The sequence below is a fragment of the Ranitomeya imitator genome, chromosome 2, assembly GCF_032444005.1.
Source record: "Ranitomeya imitator isolate aRanImi1 chromosome 2, aRanImi1.pri, whole genome shotgun sequence".
Taxonomy (NCBI): Eukaryota; Metazoa; Chordata; class Amphibia; order Anura; family Dendrobatidae; genus Ranitomeya; species Ranitomeya imitator.
Genome location: NC_091283.1, coordinates 153607590 through 153624763, shown reverse-complemented (window position 1 = coordinate 153624763; position 17174 = coordinate 153607590). Strand labels below are relative to the sequence as shown.

The following is a 17174-nucleotide window of genomic DNA, read 5'->3' as shown; positions in this document are numbered from 1 at the left end:
GTCAGGAAAAAACCAGTGTGCATGTGATTTCTGAGATTTTAATAACTTTTGCTACTACTGTAAAACATAGTTTTTAATTTGCATGAAAAAGCAGCAAAAAAAAACAAGCAAAAAGGCAACGTGTGAACATAACCTAAAGGTGGAAAACGTGCTGAAAAGATTCTTCACGATTGGATTTTTTTTTTTTACTTGACAAAAACCATGGATGTGTAGACTTCTTATATAGACTAGAAGATAAAGTTGAAAATACAGCATCTGATCTGGTCAATACATAGTTGCACATATTTTCCAGCAGACATGACCGCTGGTAATCTGGGCACTATGCTATGGTTATCTGGGCATTGCCGCACTCTGGTGACTCTGCCCCTTTGGTATTGGTGGCTCAGCACTTTCATGCAGTTAACACCTTTGACTTTTTTTTTTTTTGCATGGAGTCATTTTAATATGTTTGTTAATGTTCGTCCTGTACATAATAGGATGCAAATGACCGACTTAAACATCATTTGTATGTGCCGGAGGATATTTTGCATGTGTGTGTTTTCCATTGCTTTGTCCATTAGTTTTTGTATTATAGTTTAAAGTGTTTTAATCTACAAAGCCTTAAAGCTGACAACCAAACCTCTATGTTGATGGAGTCATTGAGATGTGTGGCCGCACCACACCTCTGTGTCTCTCCTATTTCATATTAAAGTCTTTTCTCAGAATTTATGTCCATTGCTTCTTAACGAGTACATTTCCAGATTATGGCACCATACACGGAAGCGCTATGTACATGAATGTACGGAATGTACATGAACAATAAAAATAGTTGTAAAGTTGACCTCCACTGTCCCCTTACTATTGACAAGACATGTATGTAGATTTTACAATGGTAATCCAGAAGGCCAGCAGTGTCAGGCAGCAGTGGTCATTGCCAATCACCCTTTGGCAAAATTAGATTGGTGTAGGACCCAAAAGGTGTGAAATATTTTTATATTTGTGTGGGACCTGGCAGTCAGACTGCTTTTACTTGATTACAATCCTCCAGAGTTTCCCCTGCCCCTGAGCTGTTGTATGGCAGTGGATCTGGTTGCTGACTGCAAGAAGAGAGGATATTTTCTTTTGAGGGTGCAGACATGGGGGGTACCATGGTAGGTGGCAAAAGAGGGGGATTTGAGGACCGACCAGACCAACAGTATAGGACAATGGAGCTATTCCAAGACGTTGCAAAGGTGTAAAGTGAAGTGACGTTGTAAAGTGAAGCTGTCAGCAACATTGTGATAAGTAAGCTACAGACATTGTCATGTTGTCACTGTTAGACTGATTAAAATATGTGGGGAAAAGAAATCAGTCTTGTGGTTCTTGTGTAATAAGTGTTTGAAGTTTTCAGTTAATGAGATACCAGTGCTCTGTGGCAGGACTGTATATAGAGTCTTATCTTCCTGCTTTAGGCCCGGGAAACCAAGGAAAAGGCCAGTGGATAGGCCTTTCCTTGGTTTCTCTGGCCTAGAGAAAGAAGATAAGACTCTGCCTACAGTCCTGCCCTGGGTCACGAGCATCTCATTAACTGAAAAGTTCTAACACTGATTACACAAGAACCACAAGACTGATTTCTTCACCCCAGGTATCATTTAAATCAGTTTAACATCAACATGACCGTGCCTGTAGTTTACTTAGAAAAGTCCTGCTGACAGGTTCGCTTTAACGCCATAAATCAGAAAAGTGACAAACTGAAGAGCCTCACAGGGTCTATAAGCTCAAATAACAGTCATGTCCTACACATTTAGTGCCCTCCAGCGGGAGGCCGGGTGTTGGGGTGGGTGCTGCATAGTACACAACTGTTGCATAGACTTGGGCTACTTTCACACATCAGGTTTTTTGCATCAGGCAATCCGGTGAATGTTGGAAAAACCGGATCCGGCGCAGATTGTGAAAAACTGTTGCGACGGATCTGGCTAGCATATCTAGATTATTGGCTAAAAAAAATTTGGAGCATGCTCAATTTAAAAAAAACGGAATTCGGAGTCGGAATCCGTCATTTTCTGGATCCGGCACCTTCCGGTTCCCATAGGCTTCCATTGTAGCAAACAGCCGGAAGCATCGGATCCGGCGCTTTCGACTTTTTAGCCGGAGACAAAAAACCTTGCTATGGACGTTTTTTCCAGGAAGCGGCAGATTTGGATGAAACGCAATGCCTCACAGCGAAAACCTGATGTGTGAAAGTAGCCTTAGACTACTATATTAGGAGCCAAGCCTATAACTAGTAATGAATGTCTTCTGCCCTGTTGGTAGGGATTCTCTGTCCAACTTTCAGGTAGATTTGTTTTCCCGGGTTCTTGGAGAATCTTGGGTATGTTTGCCTGGATCAGTTACTCAACAAGTTTTCCATCCTGCATGACCATTTATACTGCAGACGTTCGCTGCTTAACCTGCACCATTTGATGAGAATTTTGCTGCTGTGAATTTTCTGCTTTGTAGACTTTGCAGCAGATACGTCTTGTGTGAATGTACCCTAATAAGCAGTAGTATGGGAGGGACTATAAAACAAATTATAAAAATATATATATTTCTTTCTGAAAACGTTATCAATTAATATTGGTGCTTTTTTGTGTTGTCCTAACTTGTCAGCTAGTCTCTCTCTCCCCAGTTATATCTAGTTATGTCACTACATATAAACGCCACTGGAGAGCCTGGGGACCAGCCAAGTGATGCTGTAAGGCATTAATGTTGGTTTACCGATGGAACTACATCACCCAGCATGTAACGTTAGGCGTTCTTTGCAGGGACCTCTTTGCAGGGACCCGCTATGACTCCTTAGTTCTCTGACATCTAGATTGGGCCCCTGGATCATGGCCTTGTTCTGCACCGTTGCTGACTTCTTTCTTGTGTTATTCCCATCTCTCCAGTGCCATCCTTCCTCCCCCATTGCAGCGCCGTCATCTGCTTCTTATTAGGATCTGGGGTCTCGGGGTGTTTTCTCTCCTCACAGAGGAGTTTCTGGTTTTATTGATTAGACAGCAATGGAGCTGGACCTCCTCTGCCTCCTCGTGTTACATTCTTCGCATATGTTCTATACAATGAGTGCACACTGCGCCCTGGACACGGTTGCACAACCAGCCCAAGAATGTGCTGAGGTATCATCACTATTTCCCCTTTTCCTTTCTTTGCTGGAGGTGTATATTTAGCTCCTTGCTCAGTGACTCTGGTTTGCTTCCAGTCTAGTGTCCTCCTTTCTTCAGATACATGTAGGGTTCGTGAACTTGGAGGGAAGGGGCGAGCGTGCTTCGTTTCTTTACTGTGTGTATTCTGGAAAAATTCCTCACATTGGATTCTGCCCAGAGAAGTGGACTACAGGACAGATGTGCTTATTGGTATCTAAGTTCTTGGGTTTCCTTCTCTTGATACTTTCAATAATTCTTTTTTGTGGAGCCTATACAGTGTAAAGACCCCAAAGAGGTCCATTCATCTCAGATACCTGTCTGCTGAACATGTGCATGTTTTCATTAGGGAGAGAAAATAAGTCACTGACTGATCTCCATGTTAAAATCAATTCCACCCCATCTTTGTTTGGCCCCATTGGTGGTAATCTATACCACCCCGTACACTTCAGATGTCTATTGTGGACCCCACCTGAAGGGGTTGTACGGTCTCGGGCATTCATAGCATATATCAAGAACGGTGTCCAATCTCGCTCTAAAGGAGGGGATAGGTGAGCGCATGCCCCACTCTGATCACTGGTATAGGAGCACTGTTCTTGTCATTTTATGTCCCACATAAGACCTGTCAAAACCTCTGGAAAACTGTAAATTCGTCAACTGAAAATTGTGTCTGTGGTTTTATATAAATGATTTTCCTTGGTGCAGGAAAACTATAGGAAAAATACATCAAATCCAAGATGGACAGGATAAAAACGAATAAGAACTTTCAGTTCTTCTTACACAAATTGGGCTTCAAAGGTTCATACATTAATGGCTCCAGACATTCGATCCTGCCAGTGCAGATGATCGGCCAATGTGATCTGCAATGTCTGGATCGATAGCAAATGTTCGGCTATTGAAATAAATTCAACTTTGACCTAATGTGTGTGGTTGTGCCACAGTTGCCGCGGCCGTGTTGTTGGCTGCATTGGAGCAAAATGCAGGTGAATGTGCTCAGTCCCAAGAAATCCAACAATTTCAGTCTTTTGTGACTTTCTTATTGTGGTCTCTGTGCTCTATTTTTCTGTATTATGTGGTGATGTAGCAGCGGCACAGAGACCTCTTTTGCCATGAGATATTTCACTGCCTAAGGCTGCATGCACACAATGCGGATTTGCTGCGGATCCGCAGCAGATTTTTCCACGCAGAAACACTGCAGATCCGCACTGTGATTTACAGTACAATGTAAATCTATGGTTAAAAAAAAAAGCTGTGCGGAAAAATCAGCGCGGAAACGCTGCGGATTTAAAAGAAGTGCATGTCACTTCTTTTGTGCGGATCTGCAGCGTTTCTGCACCCATCCATGATAGAAATCCGCATCAATTCTGCATAAAAACCGCACAAAATCCGCGGCAAATCTGCAGCAATTCTGCACCTGCAGTTTCTGCCAGGAGATGCAGATTTTGTGCGGAAAATTCTGCACCCCATTCCGCAACGTGTGCACTTAGCCTAAATTAATAGAAAAAAAAATGCTGTGCTAATGGTGCGGAAAAATCTGCATGAAAACCGCTGCGGATCAAAAGAAGGAGCATGTTACTACTTTTGTGCGGATCTGCAGCGTTTCTGTAACCCTTCCATTAAAGAAATCCGCAAAAGTAACGCAGAAAATCTGCAACAAAAACACACAAAATCTGCATAAAAAACGCGGCAAATCTGCACCTGCGTTTTCTGCCAGGAGATGCGAATTTTGTGTAGAAAATTCTGCATCCCAAATCCGCAACGTGTGCACATAGCCTAATTCTCCATCTATCCCCAGTCACAAAGTGCATGAACTAAGGGGAAAGTAACAAGATTTTTGTGGCATTTATGACCCTGGACTCAGTCTCCACCACATTATAATGATGATTTAGTACATTTGTGATTTGTTTTCTTTTAGATTTTTATCTCTTGTTCCAAATTCACCTGAAACTCCCTCACACAAATAATGTTAAGGATCATACCCATCACAGTGAAAAAAAAAGGTTCGATTTCGGTCCAGAAAAGTGTCATGCGATTTCTATGAAAATGAAATGCTAGGTGAAATCCCAAGAAACAATGAAAACCCTATATTAAGGGTCATCAATCTAACCCAAGAAGAGGTGCAAAATCGGCTAAATAAGATTAAAATAGATAAATCTCCGGGTCCGGATGGCATACACCCACGAGTACTAAGAGAACTAAGTAATGTAATAGATAAACCATTATTTCTTATTTTTAGTGACTCTATAGCGACAGGGTCTGTTCCGCAGGATTGGCGCATAGCAAATGTGGTGCCAATATTCAAAAAGGGCTCTAAAAGTGAACCTGGAAATTATAGGCCAGTAAGTCTAACCTCTATTGTTGGTAAAATATTTGAAGGGTTTCTGAGGGATATTATTCTGGATTATCTCAATGAGAATAACTGTTTAACTCCATATCAGCATGGGTTTATGAGAAATCGCTCCTGTCAAACCAATCTAATCAGTTTTTATGAAGAGGTAAGCTATAGACTGGACCACGGTGAGTCATTGGACGTGGTATATCTCGATTTTTCCAAAGCGTTTGATACCGTGCCGCACAAGAGGTTGGTACACAAAATGAGAATGCTTGGTCTGGGGGAAAATGTGTGTAAATGGGTTAGTAACTGGCTTAGTGATAGAAAGCAGAGGGTGGTTATAAATGGTATAGTCTCTAACTGGGTCGCTGTGACCAGTGGGGTACCGCAGGGGTCAGTATTGGGACCTGTTCTCTTCAACATATTCATTAATGATCTGGTAGAAGGTTTACACAGTAAAATATCGATATTTGCAGATGATACAAAACTATGTAAAGCAGTTAATACAAGAGAAGATAGTATTCTGCTACAGATGGATCTGGATAAGTTGGAAACTTGGGCTGAAAGGTGGCAGATGAGGTTTAACAATGATAAATGTAAGGTTATACACATGGGAAGAAGGAATCAATATCACCATTACACACTGAATGGGAAACCACTGGGTAAATCTGACAGGGAGAAGGACTTGGGGATCCTAGTTAATGATAAACTTACCTGGAGCAGCCAGTGCCAGGCAGCAGCTGCCAAGGCAAACAGGATCATGGGGTGCATTAAAAGAGGTCTGGATACACATGATGAGAGCATTATACTGCCTCTGTACAAATAATAATAATAATAATAATTTTTATTTATATAGCGCCAACATATTCCGCAGCGCTTTACAAATTATAGAGGGGACTTGTACAGACAATAGACATTACAGCATAACAGAAATACAGTTCAAAACAGATACCAGGAGGAGTGAGGGCCCTGCTCGCAAGCTTACAAACTATGGGGAAAAGGGGAGACACGAGAGGTGGATGGTAACAAATGGATGGTACAAATGGTGGATGGTACAAATCCCTAGTTAGACCGCACATGGAGTACTGTGTCCAGTTTTGGGCACCGGTGCTCATGAAGGATATAATGGATCTAGAGAGAGTACAAAGGAGGGCAACAAAATTAATAAAGGGGATGGGAGAACTACAATACCCAGATAGATTAGCGAAATTAGGGTTATTTAGTCTAGAAAAAAGACGACTGAGGGGCGATCTAATAACCATGTATAAGTATATAAGGGGACAATACAAATATCTCGCTGAGGATCTGTTTATACCAAGGAAGGTGACGGGCACAAGGGGGCATTCTTTGCGTCTGGAGGAGAGAAGGTTTTTCCACCAACATAGAAGAGGATTCTTTACTGTTAGGGCAGTGAGAATCTGGAATTGCTTGCCTGAGGAGGTGGTGATGGCGAACTCAGTCGAGGGGTTCAAGAGAGGCCTGGATGTCTTCCTGGAGCAGAACAATATTGTATCATACAATTATTAGGTTCTGTAGAAGGACGTAGATCTGGGGATTTATTATGATGGAATATAGGCTGAACTGGATGGACAAATGTCTTTTTTCGGCCTTACTAACTATGTTACTATGTTACTATGCGAGTAGAATCCGATTTATAACACCTAGTATCCGATTTACATCTATCTATCTAGAAAAAAAAAACAGAATAATGCTGCTTTCACACATCCGGTTTTTTCTTTCAGGCACAATCCGGCAGTTTCAGGCACAATCTTGATCCGTTTTTTTCTTATGCCAGATCAGTTTTTTTCCCCATAGAGTTGTATTAGCGCCGGATTGTGCCTGAAGGACATGCGTTTCATCCGTTTTGTGCCGGATCCGTACCTTCAGGCTTTTTTGCCGGATACAAAAAACGTCTCCTGCAACTTTTTTTGTGTCCTGCGAAAAAGCCTGAAGTGACTTTCCGGCAATGAACGCTTCCGGCGACTGAATCCGTTTTTACACATTGAGCATGCCCAGAAGCTTTGTTTTTTGATTCTGGCACGAAATCTCTCTCTCGCTCTCTCTCTCTCTTCTCTCTCTCTCTCTCCCCTCTCTTTCTCTTCCTACCAGGCAGTCAAAAACCATGCATAATACAGAGAGCCGGATCCAGCTAAAAAACGGATCCGGTGCAACAGTTTTTCACAATTTACGCTGGATCCGTTTTTTTTTAGCAAATTTGCCGGATTTAGCCTGAAACCAATAACCTGATGTGTGAAAGCAGCCTTAGAGCAGCACAAAGAAAAAGAAAAAGTCCGGGTGCAGAGCCCCCCAGGCAAATGCCAAACCTCAATTATAAAAAAGAAACATTGGAGGCAGCACACTGTTTGTAGTGAAAAAGAGCTATTTAATCAGCCCAGAAAGCGACGCTTCGGTCCCAACAGGAACCTTTCTCAAGCAGTGAACATGTGAAAGTGTCAGGTATATAAAGAGTGTACATAATTATAATCATTTACATTAATCATCATTGTAAGAGCATGTATTTACATTATAATTGACATGCATAAAGTGCAGGCAGTGATACAGGAATTATTCATCACATAAAGTGATAAAATATATAAATATAGATAAAAAAGGCATTGAAAAATATGCATTTAGGCTGGTTTCACATTTGCGTTTTTTGCCGCTGCGTTTTAGCGCAAAAAAAGCATGCTTTTTTTCCCTATACTTAATATTAAAAACGCATGCGTTTTGCCGCGTTTGACAACGCATGCGTCGTTTCTATGCTTGCGTTTTGTTGCGGAAATGCAACATGTAGTAATTTCTAGAGGCGTTTTTTTGCCGCAAAAAAACGTATTGCTGTTTATGTAAACGCATGCGTTTTTAAGCACATGCGTTTGCTTGCGTTTTTAAACGCATGCGTTTCAATAGAAAAAAACAAGAATACACACTGATAAGGCACCCCCCACCATAAAGGTGATAAAGGGATCCATCCCTAACCCTAGGGATCCTAACCCTAAGGATCCTAACCCTAACCCTAGCTATTTCTGTTTATAGTGGGTTTTCTAGTTGATTTTGATGATTGGCAGCTGTCACACACTTCTCATCATGCGTTTCAAAAACGCAAACGCAGGAAAAAACGCATGACAACGCGTCAAAATGCCGCGTTTTTTTACCACATGCAAAAACGCAGCGTTTGCACGCGTTTACATGCGTTTTTTTCACCACCTGCGTTTGCGTTTAAAACGCTGCGTTTTTAAACGCAAATGTGAAACTAGCCTTAGACATCAATTGGTAATGATAAAACAGGTGTATAGCCTTGATAATCACATCCATGACTTCTACCACTCTCTTGGGTAAAGGCAAAAAGATCCAAGTAAACAGCATGTTACAAAGGAATGAAACCTCAGCATACTAAGTCATAGCGCTTTTTAAAGAAAAAAAAAATATATATATATACATATAAATAAAAAAATTAATAAAATAATTTGCTTTTTTATCTATATATTGAGAGAGCATCACACTTTTATTAGTGAAAAAAAAGGGCTATTTTTTATTTAGCACATGACAGCGACATTTCTGTCAAAGAAAGTGAACCTTTTCGAGCAAAAAAGTTCACTTTCTTGGACCGAAACGTCGCTGTCATGCGCTAAATAAAAATAGCTCTTTTTTTCACTAATAGCAGTGTACTGCTCCTGTTTTTTTGATTCCTGCATTTAAGGCTTGGTCTTTGCCTCTGGGAGCTTTTTTGCACCCGAACTCTCTATGTTGTGCTGCTCTGTTTTTCTATATATTATATATAGAGAGAGAATTTTATATATATTTATGCGAGATATATAATGAGTGCTTTGTGTGTGTGTACTTTACTGTACTTTTTTTTTTTTTTTTTTAGTAAATAAATTCCTTTCAGAAAAAAAAAACATGGGGTCCCATGACATTTTATTAACCAGCAGAAGGAAAGCTGTGGGCAGATGTTTATGGCCTTGGAAGAGGGTAATTGTAACGCTCGCGCCGAGACTGGTTGGCGCGGGTACCTGCGGGTGTGGCCCCACTGGACCACAGACCGAACTTCCCTGGAAGGGGCGTAACTAAGTAGCTTCCTAGGTGTTCGCTGGAGCCTCTGATGGTGAGGTCAGACTTGTGCAATAGGAAGCTACCAGGTACCACTCCAGGGTGGAGTCGGACTGTGGATGCTGATCCCACCGGGGACAAGACACGGGCAGGCAGGCACGGCTGTGACAGTGGCTGACAGACGGGTATGGCAGAGGCCCTGACGGGCGGACTGGCTTGACGGAGATACAGGCAGGCAGACGGGCGCGGCTGGCACTCAGGCAGACAGGCGGGCACGGCTGGCACTGGCAGACAGGACTGATACTCTGGTAGGAACTGGTATTCAGATGGATGTGTGGAAACAGGTAAGAACCTGTTCAGACTGGAGAATATAAAGGAACAGGTAGAGACCTGTAGGGAAAGTTGCAGAATTAAGATAGAGCAAGAGTGGAAGAAAAGCTGAATCGCAGGAGGCGGAGTACGAGTAGAAGGTGGAGCTATGAGCAGAGAAGGCAGAGCAGAGAGTAGAGAAGGAGAAGGCGGAGCCAAGAGCGGAGACGCTGGAGACGGAGCCAAGAGCGGAGACGGAGCCAAGAGCGGAGACGCTGGAGGCGGAGCCAAGAGCGGGGACGCTGGAGGCGGAGCCAAGAGCGGGGACGCTGGAGGCGGAGCCAAGAGCGGGGACGCTGGAGGCGGAGCCAAGAGCGGGGACGCTGGAGGCGGAGCCAAGAGCTAAAGACGTAGAACCGCAAGGAGCGGTGCCAGGTGGAACCGCAAGGAGCGGAGCCTTAGAGCAAAGCCAGAGAGAGCGGAGCAAGGTCAGAGAGCAGAGCTGAGAGAAAAGCTGAGAGACACAGAGCCACAGGTTGTGGTAGAATAGAGCAGAGAGAAGCAGAGCCACAGACAGTGGCGAACAGAGCAGAAAGATAAGGCAGAGGTACACACAGCTGAGTGGGAAATGACTAATGACAAAGAAGGAGCAGGGACGGACATAGACCAGAGTACAGACAGGAACGGACACGGATACACAAACAGAACACAGATGAAGGCCTGCAATAGTGCAGCCCTCAGAGACAGGAAACACACGACCTGGCAGCTCAGTAGCAAATGCAAACTGAGGGGAATAGTTTGCTCAGGCATCCTCCAATGGGTGAGGATGCCTTATGTATCAGAGGCCTCAAGGCTATTGGCCAGAAGCACTTTAGGGAGGTGCACACCGTCTCAATAAGAATCCGGAGTGGCTGGCGCCGCCACCCTATGCACACAGCCAGGAAATGTACACACAGCAGGCCGCCATGAAGCACATGGCATGGAACCAGCAGCAGACAGATCTCACAGCATGGCACTGGGTGAGTGAGTAGATGTAACAGGCAGGTGTGGAATGGAAGGCCATGAAGTAATGCCGGCAGGGTTGTTACAGTACCCCCTCCTTTACGCCCCCTCTTCTTCAAACCCGCTAAAATGATCCATAGAAGAAGAAAGAAACCACTCACAGTCCAAGTCATAACATCTTTAGAGTAGGATAAGGCAAACGGGTCACCAGGAATCTCAGAAGACAAAGTCTCTTTGTGCCCAACAGGGTTAGCTTCATCAGAAATCTCGGATAGCAAAGTCTCTTTGTACCCAACAGGGTTAGCCTCCTCAATGGACTGGGCCATTTCCTCTGGGTAGACAAGAAGCAGGGACTTGGATGCTACTGGGTTGATATCTTCACCAGCCGGCCACTTAGAAGCCGAAGGAACACTCACAGGATACACCTTCTGCCCGATATCCAGAGACGAACTTTCAGGTAGCTGAAATGTTCCAGAGTACTGAACACAGGAAAAATCACTGGAGCAGAGGGTGGAGAATAATAACTCCACCGGATCAGGAAAAAACTTCTGTTTTGGAATCTTCACCAACCGGCCATATGGACGATGAAGGCACCCACATAGGAACCATTTTCTGCCGATTATCTAGAAAAAAACGTCCAAGAGGCGGAGGTATTTCCACGAACAGGTTACAGGTATAGTCATTAGAGTAGTGAGGAGAGATTGTCACCGCTTTCCCATCTTTGATAACATCAGCACTCCTTGACTCGATGACTAACGGGTTCCTGGTATAGTCACTGGAGACGTGTGGAGAGATAATCACCGCTTCCCCATCTTGGGTGACATCAACACACCTTGACTCGACGACTAACAGGTTACTGGTATAGTCACAAGAGACATGTGGAGAAATAGTCACCGCTTCCTCATCTTGGGTGACATCAACACACCTTGACTCGACGACTAGCAGACCAGCTGACGAAGAAGACAACACAGTTGACTGTCCTTGATGTATGGGAACCAGACACCTCTCATGACTGGGTAAATTCAAACGAAGTATTTTGCAGGAACTCTTGACCAGAGCGGGTGGTAGAGTTCCAGGCACAGAATGACCCATAGGCATAACAGACAGCATACGGTAGATAAACTTCTTCGTGTATAAGGCTCCAACTTGGAGCTGTAGTTGTCCTTGCAGGACTAGACTGCTCTTGAGTAGGGCTTGACCAACCTCAGACAACGCCCTTACCGGGTTCTGGAGCTGTATGACAGAGACCACACACCGACTCCGAATGGTTGGCGACTTTACCGCACCAAAGCTCCCGGAAAACAGAGACAGTCTTTGATTTTAATGGAGAGGAGGTACGCTCACCTAGGGCAGCCTCTCCTGCTGGCCCAGGGTTTTGGAGTTTTAGATCTACAGGGCACAGACCGTCTGGATGTTCCTTGCAACCGCAGCGATGCCGCATTCCCTTCTTGCGGCTGGATTTGGGCTGCTGCTTTGCCAGCCCACTTTTATCAGCCTTCTGGGGTTTTGCTTGGGTAGCTGCTGGGACAGGTAGAGGAACAGGTGGGTCTTGGACGGACTTGGTCTGATGTGACGATTTCTTTGGGGGATTAACTCGTCTAGACCGCCTCTGGGATCTGGTGAGGGAAGACTTTGCAGGAGGAGCAGGTTTAGGTGCTTTGAAGGCTTTAACAAAGGCTTCCAGGAAAGCCCCAAGATCTGAGAGGATTGGATCCCTTGCTTCCCAGAGAGGGTTCATCCAATTCAATGCATCTCCTGCTAGATAGGACAAGATAAATCCTACCTTGAACTCATCAGAAGAAAATTCGGAAGGATTAGCTTCGATATACATCAGACTACGCTCCAGGAACTCCATGCACTCCTCTGGATCCCCATAGTATCTAGGTGGAAGGAGTTTTTCTCTACTGGCAATGTAATCATACAACTCTCTAGAGATTATGAGTGGACCACCAGGAGTAGGTGTAGGCAGATCTTTCAACTGAGTATAAAAACCTTCTGGGGGCCAATACAGGCTAGAAGAGAGTTAATTTTGCTCCGAGAGCAACGGCTCATGGGACTCAGCGGGGACCATGGCCTGAGCAATCTGTAACGCTCGCGCCGAGACTGGTTGGCGCGGACACCTGGGGGTGTGGCCCCACTGGACCACAGACCGAACTTCCCTGGAAGGGGCGTAACTAAGTAGCTTCCTAGGTGTTCGCTGGAGCCTCTGATGGTGAGGTCAGACTTGTGCAATAGGAAGCTACCAGGTACCACTCCAGGGTGGAGTCGGACTGTGGATGCTGATCCCACCGGGGACAAGACACGGGCAGGCAGGCACGGCTGTGACACTGGCTGACAGACGGGTATGGCAGAGGCCCTGACGGGCGGACTGGCTTGACGGAGATACAGGCAGGCAGACGGGCGCGGCTGGCACTCAGGCAGACAGGCGGCACTGGCAGACAGGACTGATACTCTGGTAGGAACTGGTATTCAGATGGATGTGTGGAAACAGGTAAGAACCTGTTCAGACTGGAGAATATAAAGGAACAGGTAGAGACCTGTAGGGAAAGTTGCAGAATTAAGATAGAGCAAGAGTGGAAGAAAAGCTGAATCGCAGGAGGCGGAGTACGAGTAGAAGGTGGAGCTATGAGCAGAGAAGGAGAAGGCAGAGCAGAGAGTAGAGAAGAAGGCAGAGCCAAGGACGGAGCCGCAGGAGGCGGAGCCAAGAGCGGAGACGGAGCCAAGAGCGGAGACGCTGGAGGCGGAGCCAAGAGGGAGACGCTGGAGGCGGAGCCAAGAGCGGAGACGCTGGAGGCGGAGCCAAGAGCGGAGACGCTGGAGGCGGAGCCAAGAGCAGAGACAAGAGCGGGGACGCTGGAGGCAGAGCCAAGAGCGGGAACGCTGGAGGCGGAGCCAAGAGCGGGGACGCTGGAGGCGGAGCCAAGAGCGGGGACCCTGGAGGCGGAGCCAAGAGCTAAAGACGTAGAACCGCAAGGAGCGGTGCCAGGTGGAACCGCAAGGAGCGGAGCCGTAGAGCAAAGCCACAGAGAGCGGAGCAAGGTCAGAGAGCAGAGCTGAGAGAAAAGCTGAGAGACACAGAGCCACAGGTTGTGGTAGAATCGAGCAGAGAGAAGCAGAGCCACAGACAGTGGCGAACAGAGCAGAAAGATAAGGCAGAGGTACACACAGCTGAGTGGGAAATGACTAATGACAAAGAAGGAGCAGGGACGGACATAGACCAGAGTACAGACAGGAACGGACACGGATACACAAACAGAACACAGATGAAGGCCTGCAATAGTGCAGCCCTCAGAGACAGGAAACACACGACCTGGCAGCTCAGTAGCAAATGCAAACTGAGGGGAATAGTTTGCTCAGGCATCCTCCAATGGGTGAGGATGCCTTATGTATCAGAGGCCTCAAGGCTATTGGCCAGAAGCACCTTAGGGAGGTGCACACAGTCTCAATAAGAATCCGGAGTGGCTGGCGCCGCCCCCCTATGCACACAGCCAGGAAGTGTACACAGAGCAGGCCGCCATGAAGCACATGGCATGGAACCAGCAGCAGACAGATCTCACAGCATGGCACTGGGTGAGTGAGTAGATGTAACAGGCAGGTGTGGAATGGAAGGCCATGAAGTGATGCCGGCAGGGTTGTTACAGTAATGCCCATGGAGCTTCCCAGACTATTAACCCCTTCATGACCCAGCCTATTTTGACCTTAAAGACCTTGCAGTTTTTTTGCAATTCTGACCAGTGTCCCTTTATGAGGTAATAACTCAGGAACGCTTCAACGGATCCTAGCGGTTCTGAGATTGTTTTTTCGTGACATATTGGGCTTCATGTTAGTGGTAAATTTAGGTCAATAAATTCTGCGTTTATTTGTGATAAAAATGGAAATTTGACGAAAATTTTGAAAATTTCGCAATTTTCACATTTTGAATTTTTATTCTGTTAAACCAGAGAGATATGTGACACAAAATAGTTAATAAATAACATTTCCCACATGTTTACTTTACATCAGCACAATTTTGGAAACAAAATTTTTTTTTGTTAGGAAGTTATAAGGGTTAAAATTTGACCAGCGATTTGTCATTTTTACAACGAAATTTACAAAATCATTTTTTTTAGGGACCACCTCACATGTGAAGTCAGTTTGAGGGGTCTATATGGCTGAAAATACCCAAAAGTGACACCATTCTAAAAACTGCACCCCTCAAGGTACTCAAAACCACATTCAAGAAGTTTATTAACCCTTCAGGTGCTTCACAGCAGCAGAAGCAACATGGAAGGAAAAAATGAACATTTAACTTTTTAGTCACAAAAATTATCTTTTAGCAACAATTTTTTTATTTTCCCAATGGTAAAAGGAGAAACTGAACCACAAAAGTTGTTGTCCAATTTGTCCTGAGTACGCTGATACCTCATATGTGGGGGTAAACCACTGTTTGGGCGCACGGCAGGGCTTGGAAGGGAAGGAGCGCCATTTGACTTTTTGAATCAAAAATTGGCTCCACTCTTTAGCGGACACCATGTCACGTTTGGAGAGCCCCCGTGTGCCTAAAAATTGGAGCTCCCCCACAAGTGACCCCATTTTGGAAACTAGACGCCCCAAGGAACTTATCTAGATGCATAGTGAGAACTTTGAACCCCCAGGTGCTTCACAAATTGATCCGTAAAAATGAAAAAGTACTTTTTTTTCACAAAAGAATTCTTTTAGCCTCAATTTTTTCATTTTCACATGGGCAACAGGATAAAATGGATCCTAAAATGTGTTGGGCAATTTCTCCTGAGTACGCCGATACCTCATATGTGGGGGTAAACCACTGTTTGGGCACATGGTAAGGCTCGGAAGGGAAGGCGCGCCATTTGACTTTTTGAATGGAAAATTAGCTCCAATTGTTAGCGGACACCATGTCGCGTTTGGAGAGCCCCTGTGTGCCTATGCATTGGAGCACCCCCACAAGTGACCCCATTTTGGAAACTAGACCCCCCAAGGAACTTATCTAGATGCATATTGAGCACTTTAAACCCCCAGGTGCTTCACAGAAGTTTATAACGCAGAGCCATGAAAATAAAAAATAATTTTTCTTTCCTCAAAAATGATTTTTTAGCCTGGAATTTCCTATTTTGCCAAGGATAATAGGAGAAATTGGACCCCAAATATTGTTGTCCAGTTTGTCCTGAGTACGCTGATACCCCATATGTGGGGGTAAACCACTGTTTGGGTGCACGGCAGGGCTCGGAAGGGATGGCACGCCATTTGGCTTTTTAAATGGAAAATTAGCTCCAATCATTAGCGGACACCATGTCACATTTGGAGAGCCCCTGTGTGCCTAAACATTGGAGATTCCCCAGAAATGACCCCATTTTGGAAACTAGACCCCCAAAGGAACTAATCTAGATGTGTGGTGAGGACTTTGAACCCCCAAGTGCTTCACAGAAGTTTATAACGCAGAGCCATGAAAATAAAAAAAAAAAATTATTTTCTCAAAAATGATCTTTTAGCCTGCAATTTTTTATTTTACAAAGGGTAACAGGAGAAATTTGACCCCAAAAGTTGTTGTTCAGTTTCTCCTGAGTACGCTGATACCCCATATGTGGGGGTAAACCACTGTTTGGGCACATGCCGAGGCTCGGAAGTGAAGTAGTGACGTTTTGAAATGCAGACTTTGATGGAATGCTCTGTGGGCGTCACGTTGCGTTTGCAGAGCCCCTGATGTGGCTTAACAGTAGAAACCCCCCACAAGTGACCTCATTTTGGAAACTAGACCCCGAAAGGAACTTATCTAGATGTGTGGTGAGCACTTTGAACCCCCAAGTGCTTCATAGAAGTTTATAATGCAGAGTCGTGAAAATAATAAATACGTTTTCTTTCCTCAAAAATAATTATTTAGCCCAGAATTTTTTAATTTTCCCATGGGTAACAGGAGAAATTTGACCCCAATATTTGTTGTCCAGTTTCTCCTGAGTACGGTGATACCCCATATGTGGGGGTAAACTACTGTTTGGGCACATGCCGGGGCTCGGAATTGAAGTAGTGACGTTTTGAAATGCAGACTTTGATGGAATGCTCTGCGGGTGTCACGTTGCGTTTGCAGAGCCCCTGATGTGGCTAAACAGTAGAAACCCCCCACAAGTGACCCCATTTTGGAAACTAGACCCCGAAAGGAACTTATCTAGATGTGTGGTGAGCACTTTGAACCCCCAAGTACTTCATAGAAGTTTATAATGCAGAGCCGTGAAAATAATGAATACGTTTTCTTTCCTCAAAAATAATTATTTAGCCCAGAATTTTTTATTTTCCCAAGGGTTACAGGAGAAATTGGACCCCAAAAGTTGTTGTCCAGTTTCTCCTGAGTACGCTGA

General features: G+C 44.8%; 1 protein-coding gene across 3 annotated transcripts in view; it reads left to right on the top strand.

Annotated features, from left to right (window-relative positions):
• RXRA (retinoid X receptor alpha) overlaps positions 1 to 17174 on the top strand; it is a 268856-nt gene that overhangs the window by 165913 nt on the left and 85769 nt on the right. The gene's annotated exons all lie outside the window — the stretch shown is intronic.